This window comes from Sciurus carolinensis, chromosome 3 (genome assembly GCF_902686445.1).
Source record: "Sciurus carolinensis chromosome 3, mSciCar1.2, whole genome shotgun sequence".
Classification (NCBI taxonomy): domain Eukaryota; kingdom Metazoa; phylum Chordata; class Mammalia; order Rodentia; family Sciuridae; genus Sciurus; species Sciurus carolinensis.
The window spans coordinates 11,910,328-11,919,512 of record NC_062215.1 but is presented as its reverse complement, the minus strand read 5'-3'; the positions used below and the strand labels follow the sequence as shown (position 1 = coordinate 11,919,512).

Genomic DNA, 9,185 nt, shown 5'->3' with positions numbered 1-9,185 from the left:
TTGGGTTTGTCCCATTTCTGTCCCTACATTCCATACTAGGCAGAATTTCTTGATTAAATCAAGGGACAGAGAGTTACTATTTATGTTCACTGAGCTCCTCCTGCCAGACACCTTACGTAAGGGAACAGATCGGTTCCAGTTCAGTCCTCGTGGGAACCCCTTGAAATGGGTGTTCTTGCTGTTCACAGATGAAGAAATGAAGGTGAGGAGGCCAAGGAACGCGCCCATAGCCAGACAGCTGCCGAGGAGGGAGCAGGGTTTTGTTTTTCCCCTGTGGTGCTGGGGATTGAACCCAGGGCCTTGTGCATGGGAGGCAAGCACTCTACCAACTGAGCTACATCCCCAGCCTGGGGGCAGGAATTTGTACCTCCATCTCCTGGACGTTCTGAGCCCAGGCTATTTTTGCCACCTGTGTCCCTGGATTGCTGTGTGTGTGTGTGTGTGTGTGTGTGTGTGTGTGTGTGCTTGTGAAAGATAATCACAGAGGTCGTTAGTTAAGTCAAGATGAGGCCATACTGGGGTTGGATATGACTGGTGTCGCAGAGCAAGATGGGTACGTGAAGACACAGGGACGTATGGAGGATGCCATGTGACATGAAGCCAGGGTGATGCAGGCGAAGCCCAGGAACACCAAAGAACACCATCCGCCAGAGGTTAGGCGACAGGCCTGGAACAGATTTCTCCCTCAGAACCCTTTAAAAGGAACCAGCCATACAAACTTGATCTTGGTTTTCCAGCTTCCAGCTGTGGGCAATAAATTTGTGGTGTTAAGTCACCCAGGTTGGGGTATTTTGTTGTGGAAGCCTTAGCAAACTAATACAGATGCAAAGTCTCCTCAGATGGGCCAGATCCTCAGGGAGGCGGGGGCCTTGAGTTCCCTTGTAAAGGGAAAGAATCCACTTCCTGTGGGCTGTTCCCAGGTTTCACTCAGGGCCAGGCAGTGTTTATTGAACCCCCTTTGGTATTCCAGGTGCTGTGCTGGATGCATGACCCAAAGACCTGATTAGAGTACTAAACACAAGGGAAGGCCTCAGTCTTGCTACTGACCTCTCCATCTGAGGCCCAGACACTCCTGGTCTCTGGCTACCTCATTGCCTTGACATTGGGTCGGGGGAGAAGGCCCAGCTTGTTCAGCTTCTCTGCCAGGTGAGCTCGACAGCTGTGCAAAGACCAAGTCCTATACTCTCCCAGGGTGCTGAGCCAAGTTGTCTCTCTGTTTGAGCTGCTTCACCTGAGGCGACTTATCTTATTGCTGCTCCTGGAAGTCGAGTCCCAGTGCATATGACGGCTGGTTGGGGTGCAGCCTGCTCTCCTGACTCCAATGACTGATTTCCAACAATTCTCTGCACGGCTCTACCATTTCCTTGCTTCATATTTTTCTGGGATCTGCCCTTGTACTCTGACTCTGGAGTGTGTGGGTGGATATGTGTTGGGAGGATACAGATTAGCTTTCCTCTTCTAAAAACGGTACTCCTGCCATTCAAATAATAATAATAAAAAATCCCAACACCTCAATTAATCAGTGGGCAAGGACTGGAATAGTCATTTCACTGAAGAAGATACACAAATGACCAAAAAGCATGTGGAAGGATGCTTGATGTAACTTATCATTAGGGAACTGCATGTCAAACCCCCTTCGAGACACCACTTCACATCCCTTAGGATGGCTATTATTAAAAACAAAACAACAACAACAACAACAACAAAAAAAAAACCAGAAAATGACAAGTGTTGGTGAGGGTGTGGAGAAGTTGAAACTCTGTATTACCAGGAGGAGTAGAAAATGGTATTGTCGCTATAGAAAACCTTATGGTGCTTCCTCAAAGAATTAAACACAAGCCGGGCATGGTGGCAAATACCTGTGATCCCAGTGATTTGGGAGGCTGAGGCAGGAGGATCACAAGTTTGAGGCCAGCCTCTGCAACTTAACAAGACTCTATCTCAGAATATACAATTTACAAAGGGGCTGGGGATGTAACTCGGTGGTGGAGTGCTTGTGAGATATGCTAGGTTCTATCCCCAGAACAACACCACCACCACCAACAACAAAATGGTCTTGAATAGACATATCTCCAAAGATATAAAAAGGGTCAATAAGCACACAAAGAAATGCTCGGGACTGTTGGTTATTTGGGAAGTGCAAATTTAAACCACATGAGGTACTCTTTTGTACCCAGTAAGATAGCTAAGATAAAAAATACAGACCATGCTGGGCACAGGGGTGCACGCATACCTGTAATCCCTGGGTTCAATCCCTAGTCACACACACAGTGATTTGCTAAGTCAGACTGGGAACTCATTTAGGTCAGACAGGCAAAAAACTGTGACCTTCGGATTTTCTTTTCTACCTGTCAAGAATTGTTTACATCTCTACCAGACAAACATCGTTGGCAATCAGTTTTTCCCTAAGTTAGTATCTACAGTCTGAACCTTAGTCATAAAGCAGAAGCCAAAGTGATCATCCCTCACCTTGACTGACCTGCAGGGAGGGCTCAGATCTGCTCTTCAGGGCCTAGCATAGTCCCCAGCTGCTGGGAGCATTAGCTGCTAAATCTTGATGTGTGGTTGACAGCGCTGTCCCTCACTGGGATTGTCTGAGATGGAGGGAAGCCTCCTCTCCCAGGTCACGCTTGCCCTTCCTGATGCCTGGCTGGTCTTCAGCAGGTGATGCTAAGCCCCATCCTCTTGCTTCGCCAGCTCCAGAGCCTTCCATGGGATGGGCTGAGGCCTCAGCTGCAACCCCACCCCTGCCTCTCCTCCCCCACCTCACCCTTCCTTCCTCAGCTCCTTGAAGGCAGGTGTACCTCCTGAGAACACTCCCAGGAAGCCATCTGCATGTGACTCCCTGTCCCAGAGTCCATGTCCCCGGAAACCAGTCTAACAGGGGGATTTATTAAATGCGTCTCCCGGATGACTTGGAGAGGGTGCAAAGCCATCTTTTTTGCCTCATTTCTAGGTTTTTGGATATTTTTTCTTAACAGATGTTGGTAACAAAAGTCAGTGAGTAAAAAAACCCACACCTAGAAAAACAACTCTGGCAGAAGCCAGAACTGGTCTGCAGGCCCATGGAATGTGGGGAACTCAAAGGAGCTGCTACCTGGCAAAGGTGAGAAACTCAGCCAAGCGGCCCCTGGTGCCTAAGATCAGGTGAGATTCTCCACTCCAGGAGGGATCTGGAGAAAGCCCTGCTTAAACCCCTGGGGGTTTGTTTTTAGCTAAATAAATGAGCCAGTCTGGAAAGATGGCAGGGCCTGAGGGCAAAGCCAGAGTCCTCTCTGCTCTGAGCTCACCACCCCTAGGAGAGCCAAGGTGAGCACTCAGGGAATCAGAAAATTTCCCTTCTGTTCTGCCTCTTCCTTTCAGAAGCAAAAAGAAGGTTCGGGAAGGTGCAACTTAAAATAGACTTTTCATAAAAGATTCATTCCTGCACAAGAGTCTCATGAAAGCATAAAATGTTGCACTAGGCTCCAATCTGATTTCCACTTGAAGTATTTGGTGGTCATTCCTCTAAACCTTCTCCTGCAAAAGAGGCTTTTCAGTTACAGAAGAGCAGGGAAGATCAGCAGAGATCAGGGCCCGATCTTTTCTTCACTGGGGGAAAAAGCTAGGTTTAAAGTTTAGATCCTGATCTAAGGTAAGTTGGAAATAAGCATGAGTATGAAAAGGATTTCTTTCTTTCTTTTTTATGTTTTCACAGCCTGGAGTCCTGGCAGAAAATGCCTGAGAAGCAGAGACTCAGATGGGATGTAAACCAACCTCCAGGAAGAGGCTGGGGGCCAGGAGAAGCCCCGTCATGGTTAAAGATGTGTGCACCTGAGGTTTGGCTCTGTTGCTATCCCTGGACCTCTTGGGGGCCTGGGGGTGACAGTCCTGTCTGTGGGGGGTCTGCTTCTGCTACCAAGCTAGCACCTCCACAGGGGACACCCTCTTCTATCTGCCATGCTTCCTATCCGCCATGTGCTCGCCTGCAAACAAGTCCAAGTTGACATAAGCAGCATTTCTTGCAGCCTCTCTTGCTCTCTCAGATTCCCTCCCCCTTGCTTTTCTTCCCAGATCATCTGACGAGCAGGAGGGGTGTGTGTATGTGTGTGTGCGTTTCTCTTTCCCTGCCCTTGGAGGCTTGGCATGGTATCAATAGCATAAGTTAAAATTCTAGGCTCACAACAGCCTTCTATTGGCAGAGGAGTCTCAATCTCCTTCCTTGCCTCCATGGGCACTGCTTTGGGGTCCTTCCACCTGGAGTCTGTGCCCAGGCTGGTCCCCCTGGTCAGTCTCAGAGCTGGATGATTTACCCAGTGAGTACATGCTCTGCTCCTCTGGAAGGAAGGTTTGGAGTGGTGCATTTGAAAGCTGATGGGTGGTAGATACAGCCCCTTCTCAACAGCCCCTTGGGGCCAGAGGAAACAAAACGAACCCCACATGCTTGAAGTGGTTATGGCCCTAACAACTCACAACGGCCAGTGGGTTTTCCTTCTGATCCTTTATGGCTGATAACAGTAATTGCTACTCTCGTCCACACGTGTGCTTTCTGGAAGGTGGAAGTGGACAGAGAATGCTGATAAGTAACAGGGGTTTGGTGTTGGGGTTCCCCCAGGAAGATGTGGAGCCCAAGAGAGCAAGCAATGTGCCCAGGGGGCCCAGGCATGGTGCCCGCACCCCGCAGGAGCCAGAGGAGCCAGGGCCTCTCGGCCTCCCCCCGCCTGCCTCCCTTGGGAGTAGGATTCCTGACAAGGACAGCAGGTCCTGGCAGCAAGGCTTTAGACCCAGTTATGACCCCAAATCCCCAGTTGGTGTGACGGAACCATCCCGGCAGGCTGGCACTTTCTGGGTTTTGACACTGAGTCTCACCAGTTGTCCCTGCCAACACCTGGACACCCCCTGGGTCCTGGGCAAACTGGGCAACTTGCTCACCTTACCACCAGGTCCCATCCCACTCCTATCCCCAGGAAGGTGCCGCAGGGCGGATCTGCCGCAGAGGACGTTCAGGGGAGCCCAGGGTTACTTCCGCGTCACCCAGACAGGTGGAGTCGGGCCTGTGGCACAGGACCCAGCTCTGCCCCACGGTCCCACGCTGGGTTTTGGAGGCTGGTGCCCAGCGTCTCGTCCTAGGTGTGGGTGTGCTGGGTCACGTCCTAGCTGTCCCAGCACGTGTAAGGCATGTGGCCACGGTTCAGGACCGGGTCATACAGGGATGCGCTTAAATTAAAAAAAAAAAAAAAACTCCTGCAGGTGAAGACAGCAATCACACACCTGTCTCAGCAGAGGAATCCAAAGCACAGAGACGTCGAGACACTCGCTCAGGGAGCGGGTGGTGGAGCCGCAGAGGCCGGAAGGAGACCCGAGCGCCCAGAGCAGGTGGCGTGATCTCTGTGCAGTGGGCGCAGGGAAGAGTCACACTGTGTGCTGAGCCTGTGAGGTTGTGGGGTGGGGTGGGGTGGGGTGCAGCAGTGTAATTTGTTGAACAGGCCCTTGTCTAGTGCTTACCCCATCAGGCGCTGTTCTAAATTCACAAGTGAGTGTAAACTCACTAATCCTCGTCCTTTAATGAGGGGACTCTTAGGTGCCACAAACCAGGGGTCCTTAAGTGGAGGCAATTTTGCCACCAATTTGACAAAGCCTAGAGACATTTTTGGGGTGTCACTGCTGCAGAGGGGCAGGTGCTGCTGACATCTATAGGCAGAGACCAGGGATGCCCCTAAGCACCCCTCCATGCACCCAGCACTGCCCCCCACTACAAAGGACTGGCCCCCAAGTTATTGGTGCTGGGAAACCCTGACTGCTCCCGGAGGCAGCGGGACCCTGGGAGAGGCCACCTGAAGACCGGCCTCTCCACTGCTTCCCCTCCTCCAAAGTGAGGCCCGCGCACGGTTCCCAGAGGCGGGCGTCTTGCTGTCATCTCCGGGGTTCGCCCCAGAGTTTCTCATCTACTTCCCGTAGATGGGCAGGCAGCTGCCAGGCTCCGGCAACGCCGCCCAGCTTTGTTCTGGTTTGTTAAGACAACGAAACTGGATTTTACAGTTATTGCCCTTGAAAGCCCCATAAACGGCATTTGCGGCCATTAGCGGGGCTGGGGGTTGCCAGAGCAGTAAGTTGAACTTGGGAGGATGACTAACACTCAGATGCCCTCTGCGGCTCACCCAGCTGCTCGGCTCCCCGGGCCTCTAGCAGCCCGCAGAAAATGTGGGCCAAGGACAAAACCAGAGTTCAAACAGGCGCGAGGTCATCCCCGGGGAACACCTCCCAGCTCGGGCTGGCTGGTCCTCTCTGCAGGCTGGCACCTGCTTCCATGGGGTAACAAGGAGGCCGCTCTGGGACCCCAGTTCCCTTCTTTGCCTCATTATATGATGTTATTTTTAACTCCAGGGAATTTGAACCAGCTGCGGTTAAAACCGAAACTTTCTTCTCAGGGGCTCAGAACTTGGCTGCCTAGGCCTAGAAGGGGCTTCGGGGGTTCTACAATCTCTCCCTGCTGCAGAGTTGGATTTTCCCTGAGCAGGACCCTCACAACATTGGAGGGTCCTCTGGTAAAATGATAACCTGGGGCTCCTTGTTCAAAAGTGTTAAGAATTTCCAGATCACTGCAGAACATGGAACCCGGCTCGGGGTGCTCCAGTGGGAGGCCCCGTGTGACCACACAGGGTGCACGCCCACGCAGCCTGCCTGGCCACTCTGTGGTCTACGCTCACCTCAGGGCAATCTTGTTTACTACTGTTATACCAATGTCATTATTAAGAGTTCCTCTTCCACTCTCAACTCTGTCCTGGTTAGGACAACAAATTATACGGTCAGCTTATAATTACATGACAACCTTCTAAGTAATTGTTCCTTCATCCTACTTAGGTTGTAATGTCATAGGAATTCTAGCCATTGCATAATTCTATTTGGAGACAAAGTGAGAACAGCCCTTTCATTGACCATCATGGTGAACTGAGCACATGTTTACACACCAGCTTCACTTTATCCTCACACCAGATCTGCAGAGCAAGAGGGTATGGATTTGCAATTGATCTAAGTGAGGTTTAGGGGGCTAGATGGTCTTCCGAAGGATGCCTCAGGGGCCAGTAAGTAGCAGACCCAGCATCCAAGCCAAGATAGATTTCCAGCAGGAGTGACCAGACGCTCTGATTTGCCTGGTGGTGAGGATATTCTTTGGGCCTAGAATCTCTAGCTTTTTTTTTTTTTTTTTTGTGCTGAATATCAAATCCAGGACCTTGTGCCTACCAGGCAGATACTCTATCCCTGAGCCACATCCCCAGCCCTGGAATCTCTAGTTTTAAAACCAGGAAAGTCTGAGCAAACCAAGGCAAACTAATCACTCACTTTGGTAGTCCCAATCTGCCAAACCATACAAGCTCCATGAATAGTGTTTGAATGAATAGCTTTATATTAAACATTTTATGATCATATTTTCTGGGGTTAGACTCCAATTGAGTAACTCCTAGGAAACTTTTTATTGTATGTTCTCCGAGTCTTTCGTCTATGTGTGTGTTTGTACATGGACACAGCACACATTTTAGAATTCTACTTGGTAACATTTCTTTTCCCCACTTAGAGCCAGGATCAGCAAACACTTCCTGTATAAGGCAGACAATAAAACTTTTTTTGGTTTGTTTTGCAGGCCATACGATCTCTGTTGCAACTACCCAACTCTGTCATTCTGGTATGAAAACAATACATAAATAAATGAATGTGTCTGTGTTCCAATAAAATTATATTTACAAAAGCAGGCGGCAGGTCACATTTGACGATCCAAACTGCCAATTCTTGACATGCAGTAGAAACACCTTCCTGTGCCAACCGTTCAAGGATAATTTTCTAAAAGATAAAAGCGTGAGTCATACAAATATAAACTGGACACACGGCAGAGATTTTAACTCGTTAATTAACAAGGGAACCCCAGAAAGATGTTACCACCTCTTCAAAGGAGAATCTGAAGAACAGACCTTTCTATAGGCAATCAAAAAGGTTAAAAAGAATTTCACAAAATGGGTTGAAGTCTTGATAGCAATAAATCATCGTATTTGGATTTATCTGCAGGCAGACGATAATAGGGTGAAATCCAGTGGATGAAACTGGTTTGCATTACTGCAACTGATTTTCTGCAACTTAGAGGGGTTAATCAGGAGAGAAGAATGTGGATGCTGGACCAGCAAAACAGCAGAGGACCACTGTCTTGATCTGTCCAGGCTGTCAAAACACAGCACCACGGGCTGGGGGCTTCCACAACAAAGGAGGAAAAGTTTAGTTTGGCATCACTGTTTCAGAGGTTCAGTCCGTGGTCAGCCAACTCCATTGCTCTGGGCCTGAGGTGAAGCAGAACATCGTGGTGGAGCCGAGGAAAGCTGCTCAGCTTATGGCAGCTGGGAAAGAAGAAAGAGAGCAGGGTGCAGGGACAAAATATAAGCCCCAGGGCTGGGCCCCGGTGACCTGCTTCCTTCAGCCACAGCCTCCCTGCCTATAGTTACCACCAAGTACAGCAGTGCTTTCAAATTATGACTCCACCAAATGGATAAGTCCCCTGATGAGGTTACAGCCCTGGTAACCTGGTCTTCCTCTCTGAACATTCCTGTATGAACACATGAACCTTTTGGGAGACCTCTCAGATCCAAACCATAACAAAGGCGCTGGCAGAGCTGGGGTCTGGTGAGGGCCCTCTTCCTGGCTTGCAGATAGCTCCCGCTTAGCTGCATCCTCACGTGCCAGAGAGAGATTCTCTCTCTCCTACCTTTCTTTGCAAGGGCGCCAATTCCGTTTACGAGGGTGGAGAGCCCCCAAAGGCCCTATCTCCATCACATTGGCTACAAAGGCTCATTATGTGAATTTTGGGGAGACAAAAACGTTTCCTCGACCGCTGAAATTGTGTTGCTGTTGGCTCTACCTGGAACGTTCTTGTGGTTCCTTATCATCTTGTTTTAACTCCAGCGGCAGTCTTTTCTTCTGCCAGGTCTCTGGCCATCTGCTCATTACCCGCTGGCTCCAATTACTCCCTGTCGCTAAGTCATGATCCATTTCCTTCACAACACTTTCTATTTTGCGTTTTCTTCACGTGCTTCCTAAATCCTCCCATGTTCCCAATGACAATGTGAGGTCCCTTAAGAGCAGGAACCTTGGCTGTGGTCCTGTTTGTGGCTTTCTTCTCAATAGTTATAGCACTAGGCTTAAAGTAAGACTCAGTAAAGGACTGA

At 49.8% G+C, this 9,185-nt stretch overlaps 1 non-coding gene across 1 annotated transcript; it reads right to left on the bottom strand.

Annotated features, from left to right (window-relative positions):
* Nucleotides 1–271: 271 nt before the first annotated feature.
* Trnag-ccc (transfer RNA glycine (anticodon CCC)) lies at nt 272–345 on the bottom strand. The gene has a single exon. It is a non-coding gene; the product is annotated as a tRNA-Gly (tRNA).
* Between the last annotated feature and the right edge of the window lie 8,840 nt (nt 346–9,185).